The following is a 14,103-nucleotide window of genomic DNA, read 5'->3' as shown; positions in this document are numbered from 1 at the left end:
GGGGAGAGAGTGTGGGCTCACCTGTGGGCTCAGGAGGAGAGCTCTCCTGTGTCTCCTCTGGGTGCTCAGCTGTAAGTCCTGATCACTGTGGGCCTGATCTGCCAGTGGCTCTGGGCACAATGATGAACTCGTTCTTAAGTGAAGGGTCTTTTGCTTAAGTCACAGGTGAAATCTAAATAAGGCCTTAAGGATCTATACCCATGATAGACAGATGCCTGTGTAAATTTCCTGATGTGGGGAGTCATCATCCAAGAATGGCTGAGGAAAATGAAGAATTGAAGACCAAGCCACAGAGTGGACATCAAATTGAGGCTGGAATTTGCAGTGCCTAGGCAGCTCCTCTATACACTGTACTCACATCTGACTCGCTGCTTTTTTCTAGAAGGTGACGAAGGGAGGTCATCTTCCTCTGTAGAGATTTTGTCTCTATGACGTATCCCAGTTCCCACACACATAGGTGCTGCTGGCCACCATCTTTATTTCTCATTAAATCACACACAGAGAAAACACCTCTACTAAGTTCTTCTAGAGGTGAGCCTGATTTTGGGGCTCAGGAGAGTTGTAGACATTCAAGAAGTTCTCCTTCTGTTTTGAATCCTTTGAGAAGTATCCCCCTTTCTCAGAAATCCAAAATCTACTTTTAAAATTGGTCAGCAATGGAAGTTATTAAATGTGTGTGTGCATTAGTGTAAATGTTATTTGAAGTTAAAGACAAAACAAACAAACAATAATAAAACAAACAAACAAAAAAACCCCTACAACCAGAACACTTCAACTGCAAAGGTAAGAAACACATGGCTATTTTTTATGTGCATGAGAGAAATTAGCTAGACTTCTGGTAAAGGGAACACACACACACACACACACACACACACACATACACACACACACATACACACACACACATACACACACACATACACACACACATACACACATACACACACACATACACACACACATACACACACACATACACACACACACACACACACACACACACACACACACACACACACACCATGAAGCTTCCTCACCCTTTCTGATGGCAGGTTTAAATTCCTGAGAACACCTCTTGCTGTCTTAAATGGGTTGAGAATATCATTACTTTTTGTATTTTGGCCCATAATATACTCTGACTACCATTCACACCCCTCACACCATTGCAAATAGCATCACAAAAACGTCTTTAATGTTGAAGCAGCCGTGGGATCCAGAAGAAAAAGCTCAGTCTTGAAGCCAGAAGGCTAAAACTTCCCCAAGGTCACACATTCAATGTCTTTCCTTGTTCTAAGAATCCACATACGCAGGTCCTCAAAACCCACTTAATGGACAAATTGATGGGTGTCCTGGGATTGTCTGTACAACCAACTGCATGTGAACCTGAGAGCACCAGGGCGTCAGAAGGGTGAGTGTCTGGGATATTTTAATATTTAGTATTTCCAGACTCAGCAGGCAGTGGGCTAAATCTGTCCACTGATGGGCAGGCTTGGATTATAAAACCACTCACGTAGGTAGAGAGGTTTGCCCTGAGCTGGAGGAAATTGTTGCTACGGGTTTGCTCCACTGGGGGACTGGGCAGTTGACATAAGAACAGGTGAATGATCAGAGTGGGGATGTGGGCCTGGGTCAATGGGGGTGGTGGTGAAAGCCTTCCAAAGGCCAAAAACGTGCGAGCAGAACCACTAAAGGAAAGAGGCCACAGGGGACAGTCCAAGTCCTTCTTTCTGTAGGGTTAGGCGGTGAGTCTGCCCCTTGTGGTTAAGGGTCTGAACGGAGAGGAGTTAGAGGATCAATTTCCGCCCACCACAGCTGTCCAAGATGGTCGTGCTCCCGAGAGGCTGAAGATTTGGAGCCAAGTGTGATCCTCAAGGTAAGAAAACCCTGAAGGTTGGATGTAGGGCTACTGTGGGTGGAGTGGATTTATGCTCGGGCCAGAAAGAAGGAGGCAGCTAAACTTCTATAGTGAGATTTGACAGCACGTGAATATTGAGTATTTATGTTCTGACGGTATCTGTCGTAGTGCTAAGCACATCACACATGTTTTCTCAGTTCCTTACAATAACCATACATCATTGTTCCCAGGTTTATAGGTGAGATTCAAAGCAAAAAGTTTAAAGTAACTTATTGGTTTTATAACGACAACTGTGCACTGCTTAATGCCAGAGAGGCACTCGACACTTGTAAGAGGCAGGCTCTTTTTTCTTTAAAGATGTATTTACCTTTATGTACATTGGTGTTTTGCCTGCATGCATATCTATGTGAGTGTGCTATATCCCCTGGAACTGGAGTTATAGACAGTTATAAACTGCTTTGTGGGTGCTGGGAATTGAATCTGGGCCCTTTGGAAGGGCAGCCAGTACTCTTAACCACCAAGCCATGTCTCCAGGCCCCTGTTTGTTTTTAGTTTCTATTTTTGTCATTTCCAATAGGGGCACTAAGACTTATAGAAGATCATTATCGGTTAATTTTTACAATGAAGGGAACCACTGCCAAGGGAAAAAAAAACCAAAACAAACAAACAAACAAACAAACAAACAAAAATCCCATCACTTACTTCTTACTGTTAGAGATGTGGTTTGGTTCAGATGCAAGGGTTCTGATAATTTCAACTGATCTAATGAGGTCATGGCGCCATTGTAGTCAGGTGTGTGGCTCTGCTTGGAAGAGCTGGAGAGGGACAGAACTCCATCAGGTCAACGGGGACAGGGGGGTACACATCCAAGGTCACTGAGGACTCAGTAAGAAGCCATGCCCCCTGCCCAGTTGTGAGGTTAGGTCTCAGCAGACTACCTATGCCTATCTGGACAATCCCAAAGAGCATTTCTTTCTATGCAAAGGAGTGACGTTCCTCTCTTATCCACCCTAAACTGCCAAAAATGGATCAAATTCACATCCAGCAGATGGTTGTAGATAGAAATACTCAGCCACAAACAAATTACATTTATTTATCATATGCATTATTTGGACCCAGAAAATAGTTTCCTTAGTCTTGCAAAGGAGAGTAAATTCCAAACAATTTGGCCTTGCAAAAATGATAAGTGAAAGTCAGTGCTATTTAGTCCTGACTTCCCAAACGCTCAAGCTGTAAAATATTTAGTCGTGATTAGGCACCGGGCAACAGCTGTATTTGTGATTGCGCGGCATGATGCTTTCTGGGTGATGTAAGTCTACAGTCCCTCCATGGAGTCTCATGTGGGATTTGCCCTTGGACAGAGAGGCTCCTTCAAAGGTAAAGTGAAATCCATTATTTTTGAGAATAAACCTGGTTACTGAAATTTCTAGAAGGAAGCAAATTTATGTACTCTGTTAGAAAAGCATTTGGGTTAGAAATGTAAGACTCAAGTATTCAGAAGACCTGTGATTGTCACCAATCATGATATCATCTTGAAGACATGCCCCAGAAGTTCTAAACTTTTATTTCAATATATAAAATGGAGTTAGTAACTGCCAGGAGTGTGTTGAACTGTAAATAGCAGGAAACTGAATAGAAGCTGATTTCTGGTGAGAGGTCAAAAATGTAAGTTAGTGTCGGTAACTAGAAAATGATGCTTGAGATCCAGAGCTAGCTTCTATTCCTGTGTGCTGGTCCTTACAGTGGGGAGATATTGGCTATGCCTTCAGATCTCAAGTATACTTTTAGGGAGAAACACCTTTTTACAGTGGAATGCCTATGCAAAATTGTACATGTATAGGATTAAAATCAGATGTATTATGGGAAAGGACACACACACACACACACACACACACACACACACACACACACACACACACACACAATCTTTTAATCAAAACAGAGAACCACCTTTCTATGCCTGTTAGTAAGCAACCCCCCCCCCTTCTAAGACCCATGAAAGGAAGCTCCAAAAATAACTGGCACTGTTAATTTCAGCATTGTATTCCCAATCTGTATGCCACTTGCCTCTGGATAAAATTTTCTTGCTACTTTTGCCAATCTGGTTCAGCCCTTAATTTCAGTTCCTTGGATAAGAAGCAAGGGATCTAGAAACACCCCTCTTAGACCCCGAGTGCTGGGTCTTTGATATGTTCCATCTGTCTTTCCTTGATGTGAACTTTGTGACCTAGGGATGTGAGGTCAAAATCCTTTTGTTATGGTATTGGCCAAACCCCTCCATTGATTTTGGCTTCGTTTTCCTTTTCCTCTCTAAGAAGTGTCTCTGGGGCCCCTTTCAACTCTACAGTTTTCTAACACTCACTAGAGGATGTGTTTGTGCTTGGGAAGCAGCGTGCCTTGGAGGTTTGGGTCTTGACTTATTCTGTTTGAAGACTGCTCTAATTTATTGGTCCTGGTAATGATGCTGAAAACATAACCCAGAAAGCAGAGACTGAAATTCCATTTTCCCATCCAAATGTGGTGTTTAAATAAAATTCAGTCTCATGGAGCAAACACGGAAGAGTAGAAATGGATAGGGTTTCTCCTGTCTTTGGGTCCCAGAGGAGGCTGTAAACAGCGGGGTCTCCTTTCAACCATATGGGCTTCTGGCTTAGACAGCCAAATAGGTTCAGAATAGAGAAAGCTGTTGCCTAAATCAGGAATGCCTGTTTGCTGTGAGGTTGGCTTAGTTTCTCAGCTGACTATAGCTAGGAGACCAGGCAAAGATGGAGAAGATTAACCACACTGAGAGGCTGATCGGCATGATGCAGCTCTGGGTCTGTTGAGAATACAGCACTCGCTGACTGTGGATGTGAGACTTTCCCTGGAGCAGGGACAGTGCGGAGGACAGGGGCACAGGGCTAGACGGCACACTGTCTCCTTTCATAGCTCCACCAATGTTTCAAGGTGCTGTAAATCCTAGGTGTTTTGCACTTTGAGATGGGTACAGTCATGCCAAACACAGCATTGCTGGGGGAATTAGATGAGGTACAAAGAGTTTATTCAACACACCAAAACACCAGCAACAAAACAGATGCTCACAAAATGATGTTATTCCTTCCTTACTGCCCTATTGATCCTGTTTTTATGTTTCATGTGCCTTAGAATCTGGAGAAACACACACATACACACGCACATGTCTAGGATCAACCCTAGTCCCTTAAAAGTACCTGAACTGAGTCACTGTGTAGCCTGGGCCACATGGTGCCCCTTAGACATTACTGAACAGGACTTTTTCTACCCTTAACCTGGAGCTGTCGCTGTTCCCACTTCCTTGGATTTGACACCCAAAGCCAGTCCATTGCTTGCATTTTAGACACAATACAGAGAACATTGGCCAAGAAAGGCACATCCTTGGGTACCCCAGCTGAGAACCAGAAGGAGCAGGTCAGACTTGAGAGACTGTTTCCTGGTTTTTTTTTCCATCCATCTTTAGCAACGCTGAGGCAGAGAGACAGGTAGCCAGGCCAAGAAGCACTTTGTGACTAAAAATCAAGTCACAGGGTTATTCGAAGGTGATGGCATCAACCGAATTGTGCCCATCTGTGGGGTGTGGTGGGTCTGGTGTTGTGGCTGAGAATGGCTGTTGGGAGTCTCCTCTTGCTTCTCCCTCCTAATTATATTTCACAAAGACTCTCAAGCTGTGTCTTCTTGGGTTACCTCAGAAGCATCTGTGGACAACTCACTAGGCTTCCAGCGTGTCTTTGCCAAGAGGTTGTTCTTTATTTAGCCCATGGAGTCTTAACCCCACACGGAGCAGACAGGGTCAGAAAGTTAATGGTGTTGGTTCCATCCTCGGCATGGAAGGGCATAGTCAGCCGCTCTGATGGCCACTGATAGGTCAGTTCTGAGGTAGCCCGCTCTGTTCTTTGAGTGTCTCCTGTGCATAGAGACCCAGTATCCACAGTGACCACACACTTAGCATGTCCTTTGGCTACGTTTGCCTACTCTTCTGTTATGTTTACCCTAAAACATAAATCAGCTGGACCCAAACCCTGGTGTGAGAGTCCAGTTCTGTGGGGGAAGTGTGTACACATCTCCAGGCTCCAGGGAGTTTTACAACATTATGTGTACATATGTTATTCGAGATGTAGCAGCTAGTATTCTCTGGGGATACATTATGGAGTTTTGAATAGTTTCATTTGGGGGCCATCTCTCTCTTGAAATGAAAAATAATTCCTCTCTCTATATTTATATAAATTCTATATAAATATAAATAATATAACTATATAAATAAATTTATAAATAAATAAACATGTATAATATAAAATATAAATAAATATAAATAATACACAAATATACACATCTATACAAATTTATATATGCATGTATATAAATTATAATTGAGGACAGTACTTCCTATGCTTTACTTTTTAGCAAAAAGGGTTTAAACCCCATTTTTAAAAAAGGAAATGGTTATGAAAGGCCACATATTTTAAGGATGTCTACTGTCACACATGAAGCATTGACTTTAGGGGTGTGTGTGTATTCACCTGGTGGTAAAATGCAGTTCTCAACTCAATGTATGGGGAATGTATTGGAAGTCACTGCCAGTGAACTACTGTGTTCTGTGCCAATGTGGGGTTTGTCCTTTCCTTTTCCTGTTGGAAACAGATGCCAGATTCCTTTTGAGCAGGAGTGGAGCAGATGCCTCTCACCATATACACTCCTGGCCATCATTCTCAATGACTGTGACAGGTCAGTCAGGTGGCTCCTCCAGGGGACTTTAGTTTAGGATGGAGAAGTAAGAAACCTGAAGAAGGCTGAAGATGTTTTACTCCAAAGGGCCATTGGGAAGATACTGTATCTAGGAAATGCATGTTTTTGATTGCTTGAACGTCTTGATTTTCTTCCCATTCTAAGACCTGGCTTGGTTCTTATGAGTACCTGTGACCATTCCCTCCCCGATTCCTCCTTCCTCCCTCCACTCCTCTCTTTCTGTTGCTAGAAACCAAGAACTCAACTTTAAAGGTTTTGGAATTAGCTGACCCTGATCCTGACACCTCTTGGCTACATGACTGGTCCGTCATCTATCCCCAAAGTTTTAGGTTTCTGTTGTATAAGATGAAGCTTGTTTAATGTCAGAACGAAGGACTCAAGAGAGATGAATATGGTCACTGTTCTACTTTTGTTGGTCTAGGCAGGATTATTTTGTGTCAGCTGTCACTTATTTCTTTCCTAATGAGTGATAGGTTTCCAATCTATTAAAAGTTTATATATAAATGATATGTATAAATGGTGAACAGTGCACATTTTCACACCTAAAATCTATAGTTGCATTTCTCTAGATATCTGCAACATGGTTTTTGGTTGATATTACTAAATGCGATTTATTAATCAGAAACGTAATATAAAAAATCCATGTGTCAAAGTACTAGGAAAAGAAGAATACCTAATAATAAAATCACAGCACATAAAAGAAAAACATCGGTGAATGGGATACCAACATTAAAAACATGCTTTGGGAAGGACAGTGTTAAGGGAAAAGGTGAAGTTACAGAGTAGATTAGTGGGAGTCACATATTCAGCCAAAGCTTTGTCTAGACTATATAAAAATCTCTCTTTCCTTTTTTAAAAAAGGCAGGATTTCTCTGTGTAGGCATGGCTGTCCTAAAACTCGATCTGTCCAGGCTGGCCTCAAACTCAGAGATCCACCTGCCACTGCCTCCTGAGTGCTGGGATTTAAGGTGTGCACCACCACTGCCTAAAATATATGAAATATTCAAGGCTCAGGAACTACAGACTTCAGTTTAAAGATGGACAAAAGACTGAAATATTTTCCAAGAAGGCATCTGGAGGACAAAGCAACATATAAAAAGGTGCTCAATATAATTAACCATTAAGAAAACGCACATGGAATCCACAGTGGCATGAAAATACCTGCATCAGGATGGCCAAAATAAGCAATAAACAAATATCAAGTCTCGACAAGGATGAAGAATAGTCAGAACTCTTGAATGTTCCTGATAAGAATAAAAAAATTTCCAAGAACGTTGGAAGAGACTTTTTTGTGATAATTTCTTTGGAATTTAAGCATCATCTTTACTCCATTGCTCCACAATCCCACAACTTGACATCTACGCTGGAAAAGTCCTTTGTGTTCACGAAAAGCCCGAACCTGAAGCTGTATTCCTAACAGCTCTAGTTACAATCATTCCATGCTGGGACAACTAAAGAGTTTTCAGCAGGTAACATGTTGACAAGGGACAGCCACCCGGTGGACACTACTCACTCAGCAAAAGGGAGCATAGTTTTATGGTGCATGCAATGAACTTGGAGAAACCTCAAAGGCCTTAGGACTAGTTCAAGAAGACTGGTTTGGAGATTCCTTAGTCTTGTTGGCCTGTCAGTCTAGCTGAACAGACAAGTTCTAGGTTCAGTGAGAGACCTTGTCTCAAAAAATAAGGTGGGTGTGACTTGATGAAGACACCTAACCATAACCTTTGACCTCAACATGTACACATACACATGTGCAATCACACACATTCATGTGTGATCACACATACATGTTCAATCACACACCCATCAATGAACATATCTATATACCTACCCACCTACATGTGCAATAACATTCATGCACACATGAGCAATCACACACCCATGTGCAATCACAAATATACATTCATACATGCACATGTACAATTATGCTTGTGTACAATCACACACACACATGCAATGACACACATGTGCTATCACACACAGACACAAACACATGTTCAATCACACATCCATGTGCAATCACACACACACCCACACACACATGTGCAATCGTACACATGTGCAATCACATCCACATCTATGTGCAATCACATATACACACCCACCACACACACACACAAACTGTCAGATGTTTACATACTGTATGGTTCTAGTCACACAGAAAAAATTAAAGTTTAGGAATTAAGGCACAGTGGAGGGTTTGACTGTAAAAAGAGAGACTTCTTTGGGAGTGAAAAGACAGCTGAATTCTGATTATGAGGGTGGCAGTATCAATCTATACATATGTCAACATTTATAGAACATTACATCAAATCATCAATTATAAGTGTCTTACATTGAGATCCTGCAGACCTGCCCTGTCAGATACAATAGATACAAGGCACGTATGCCAGACTATGCCAGCTGAGACACAGCTTAAGTGCAGTGTGCACACCAGATTTTAAATCTAAAGGCTTGGGGTGAACATGTGAATGTAAAATATCTCAGCAACAATGTGTGTGCTGGTTACACGTGGAAATAATAGTATTTTGAAAATAATGGGTTAAATGAGACACAATTGAAGATAATTTTACTTTTTTCTTTCTCCTTAGCACATGCTTACAAGAAAATTGTGATCACAACATATGGCTTGTTTTATATTTTTATTGGATGGTGTAGCTTAAGTTGCCACCATCTGAGAAGAATGAGGAGTTCTAGAATATTCTTTCTGCAGGGCACCATCAGATGTATCACTGATGTCATTCAGGATTCAACAAGGGGCATCCAGACCTGTGTCTGGACGCTGCTTGCTTTCTCCTGTCCTGTGTAGAAAGGTGAAAGCCACTCCACACCCACTGTTTCCACTGTTTGGTTGGCTTCATGCCACCTTCAGGAGACACAGGAGTAGCAGGTGCAGCAGTGAGTCGCTGTGAGGTGGGCTAGGGTGATGCCAGGTGTGTGAGCATTTGGATTAGGATTTCTGAGATCTGAATTTGAGAGCTATTTCAGGATGCTCTGGCTCTTCCTTAACCCTGGTGAAATGGGTTCTGTCTGTCTGTCTGAGTGCTTTGTCCCTGGAGCAAACAGGAAAGAAGTATTGGAAGCACCTGGTAAGCCTTTAGGAAATATTTTTGCTATTTTTATTGCCAAAGTTGGTCTATGGTATTTGCTCAACCTCCTGGGGCTCCTCCTCCTCTCCCCTCCCCTTCTGCCCCCTCTCCTTCTCCTCCCCTCCCCTCCCCTTCTGCCCCCTCTCCTTCTCCTCCCCTCCCCTCCCCTTCTGCCCCCTCTCCTCCTCCCCTCCCCTCCCTTGCCCTCCCCCTCTACTCTCCCCTCCTCTCTCCTCCCTCTGTCCCCTCCCTTCTTCCCCTTCCTCTTTCCTTCCCCTCACCTCTCAATTCTCCTGTCTCCCTCTCCTTTTCTCTCCCTTCTACTCTCCCTCACTCCACAGGCATCCTGCCCAACTCTCCTCCCTGATTCAGCATGGAGAAATGCCAAGGCAAGCATTCACACACACACACACACACACACACACAAAGCATGAAGCTGACTCTCAGCAAACACCCACCCCTGTGTCACTCCCCACCCCGTTTATCAGACTTGCCTGGACTCCTCATGTGTCTGAGATGGGCCCGGACTCCATGTAAGGCTCTGAACACTGTTTAGCTCCCCAGCCTGACTGTATGAGAACTTCGGGGCTGTGCTCCCTATTGCCACCATTCGGAGATTGGAAGCTTCCCTAAAAGGCAGCCAGCGGCCCTCCAACCATCAGCAGGGGTCGTGGCAATTTTCCTGGATCAGAGTTACAAAAGCCTGGGCTTCCAGCATTGCGTCCACTCAAAGGCTGCCCCTTTCATTCACTCGCCTCTGCCTTTAGCTCTGATGTGCTTTTATTAAATAATTCTTGTCGCTTGCTTCCTATAGCTTGGTGTCGGCATCAAATGTTAGGCAGGTACAGAGAAAATGAATACTTCCCCAGACTTAACAGCTCCATACATTCTCATCAAAGGAATCTATTAAGTGCCTGTCTGGGCATGGCACTCTATGAGGCTCTGCAGAAGGGATGTTAAACAGACATGAGCAGCCTCTCAGAGCTTGTTCATAATGGTGACAACGGTGGCTACCTGGTAGGGTTATCTCAATCACCAGAAGGACTCCGAAGGGAACAAGTCCCTGTCGTATGCCAAGTTCAGAGGGCAAAGGTTTAAAGACCCCAGAAGTAGGCCAAAGGCACAATTTCCAGCCATCTGAAGCGGCTTCTTTAGAGGCATGACAATGTGGCCTCATGGTCCAACATGTGCATTTGTGAATTGAGCAGTCTGCAGCTGAGCTCTGCTGCGGGGTCACCATGGGTGAATAACATAGAGACCTCTGTTTCTCATTTAATAAACCAGCTCACAATATCTACTTTGCAGACAGTATTGTACCCGCCATTACTTGATCTGTTTGTGTGAGCCAGGTCATGGGAGCTTTGAGTTGAATTGGTAACAACACCAAAAAGCTAAATTGCTTTTCCCTTTCCACAGATAAAGGAATTGAGACTTAGACAGTGTCTTAGTCAGAGTTTCTATTCCTGCACAAACATCAGGACCAAGAAGCAATTTGCGGAGGAAAGGGTTTATTCAGCTTACACTTCCACATTGCTGTTCATCACCAAAGGAAGTCAGGACTGGAACTCAAGCAGGTCAGGAAGCAGGAGCTGATGCAGAGGCCATGGAGGGATGTCACTTACTGGCTTGCTTCCCCTGGCTTGCTCAGCCTGTTTTCTTTTAGAACCCAGGTCTACCAGCCCAGGGATGGCACCACCACAATGGGCTGGGCCATGGATGGCTCCACCCACAATGGGCTGGGCCAGGGATGGCTCCACCCACAATGGGCTGGGCCCTCCCCCATTGATCACTAATTGAAAAAAAAAAGTCTTACAGCTAGATCTCATGGAGGCATTTCCTCAACTGAGGCTTCTTTCTCTGTGATAACTTCAGCTTGTGTCAAGTTGGCACAAAACCACCAGTATAGAGAGGATGGCAGAAACGTTCATGTTAATACAAATTATGTAGGAAAGGACGTTCAGTTAAGGAGTTTCAATTCCAGCCATCTGCCCCCTGTACCCAGACTCTCCCTAAGCCTGTTCTTAGAGACAGGGAAAGAGGGTTGGAGTTTTGAAGGTGGGTTGTAGGCAGCAGGGATTCCTCTTCTTGGAAGCAGGGAAATGACTGCAGGTGAGACTATGTGAGCTCAAATCTGTAATCCCTGAGTGAGTTCCACCCCCTTACCAGGAAACATGTACAAGACTCCGGACTCAAGCTAAGTTCTTCTTTTGTGTAGATACAATCCAGAGTCTCTCTTTTTCCCTCCCTCCTACTCTTTTTTGTCTGCATTGTTTTCTTATTTAAAAAACCCAAAAATACCGGGCTGGAGCGATGATTCAGTGGTTAAGAACACCGACTGTTCTTCCAAAGGTCTTGAGTTTAATTCCCAGCAGATGTAGGGTTGCTCACAACTATTTGTAATGAGATCTGATACCCTTTTCTGCTGTGGCTAAAGACAGCTACAGTGTACTCATATACATACAATAAATAATTTATTAAAAATTACTTTATTATATATATGTGTATATGTGTGCATGTGTGTATGTTACATGCATGTGAATACAGATTCCTACAGAAACCAGAAGAGGTCTAATTTACAGGCCTTTGTTAGCAGTCTGGTATGGGCTCTGTGAACTAAATTCGGGTCTTCTTCAAGAGCTTTGGTGCTCTTAACCACTGAGCCATCTCTACGGAACATCTTTTGTTTTCTTAAGAAAAGGTCTTACTATATAGCCCAGGCTAGCCTAGACATCCCGAGCCTACTGATCTACCTTCCTTTGTTGGGATGACAGGTATATGCCACTGTGCCCAGCTCTTCCTAACTGAGAAGAAGTTGGTCAGTCTTGTTTGCGTTTTTATGTATAGTCTTACATCACGTAACTCCCTTGCTAAGCAGTGTTGTTGTGAGAACATTCTGAAACAGGCTCACAAAAACTTGAGGGGAAAACCTAGCATACGTATGTATGTATGTATGTATGTATGTATGTGTATATTCCATTGTTTCGTGTCTGAAGGCTGGCTGGCAGGTTTTGAATATTCTAAACAATTGTAGAATGCATTTGTGTGTTAAAATATATGTAAACACAGAAAAGAAACAATTATTATACAGGGGACTTTTCAGTCTTTTCACAACCTCGTGGGATCATTGCTATATGTGTGTCATGGGTGGCAATGTCATCCCGTGTCACAAAAGTTTCACATTAGGAATGACGTCTGCATACGTTGCATTGAAAGCTGGCACCAGCTGAACCCTAGCGATTCAGGGAAATGACTGTCCAGCTTTATAGTCTTTGTTATGGCTGCCCTGGGGTCACCTGAGTGAATAGAGCTCCTCCAAGGCCAGTGTGGAACTGTCCACCCACCCTTGGGAGGCCGGCAGCGCTGGGATGAGGGGTTCCAGTAAGCATTCAAAAGACTTGGGTTTATTGACTAAAGCTTCTATGACTTCCTAGCCATTCGACACTGGGGAAATTAACTTGATGTTTTAAAACTAGTTTGGCTGCCTGTAAAATATGTACTTAATCCATATAGTTTATGATTAAGGGTTTTAAGTAGTAAAAATTAAGGGAGTCTGGTACGTACTGTGTCTTACTAGATACTGACCACTGTTATAATATGTCTTACATACTATATTATATGTCTTGTGTGATATTTCTAATATAAGAAAATTAACCAACATTGATGTTTGTCATATACACTTATAAGGTATGTGTATATTTTAGCTTCTTTAAAACCATCATAGTTTTGTATGGCAGGTGCTTTTATAGTCATTGTGTGGATGAGAACACTAAGGCCTGGAAGGGCTTATGATGTGGGCATTGTGGGTCCAGGGTCTGAGCTCCACCTAACAATCAGAGCTTTCCTCTACCGCAGCTGCATAGTGTCCTGCTCCTGGGAGCCACAGTTTTCTCTTAAGATCCCAAATACTAGATTGATATTGCTTGCCTGGGGCATCATAATGGGATAGTATCCAAGCCAAAGCTTGGACTCAGGGAGCAAAGAATAATGTAATTAATTAGTGATACTTGCCATGGGCAAGAGAGTTAGCATTGTCAGCACAATATATTCAGTAACCGTGTCCTATGACATGCCTAGAGCACAGTGGATTTAGTAAATTTATTAACAGAGAAAGAAAATCATAACCAAACAGCTAAGCTGTTGTCTGCTCCCCACATCTTTCAGGATGTGTCCTGTATTAAAGCCATATCAGGGTTTATAACAGCATGCACCCCTTATTCAGTCAGCTTTCCCTTCTGGAGATTAATGTTGAATACATCTCTATCTCTGTCCATCCATCTACCTACCCACCCATCCACCCACCCATCCACCCATCCATCTACCCACTCACCCACCCATCCATCCACCCACCCATCCATCTACCCACCCACCCACCCACCCATCCTTCCATCCACCCACCCATCC

The 14,103-nt window shown here is 43.3% G+C and overlaps 1 protein-coding gene across 8 annotated transcripts in view; it reads left to right on the top strand.

Moving 5' to 3' along the window:
• The first annotated feature begins 1,489 nt into the window (after nucleotides 1-1,489).
• Nucleotides 1,490-14,103, top strand: part of LOC308414251 (uncharacterized protein) — a 264,870-nt gene continuing 252,256 nt past the window's right edge. For 6 of the 8 annotated variants that reach the window (XR_013974867.1, XR_013974868.1, XR_013974869.1 and 3 more), the window contains exon 1: nucleotides 1,546-1,873. The gene's annotated coding sequence lies outside the window, so the exon portion shown is untranslated. Of the gene's footprint in view, nucleotides 1,874-14,103 lie in introns of all 8 variants that reach the window. The other 2 variants (XM_080909452.1, XM_080909453.1) reach the window with 2 other exon arrangements.

Source organism: Micromys minutus (genome assembly GCF_963924665.1).
Source record: "Micromys minutus genome assembly, chromosome: 33".
Taxonomy (NCBI): domain Eukaryota; kingdom Metazoa; phylum Chordata; class Mammalia; order Rodentia; family Muridae; genus Micromys; species Micromys minutus.
The sequence above is the reverse complement of the archived record's forward strand: the minus strand, read 5'-3'. Positions and strand labels throughout refer to the sequence as shown.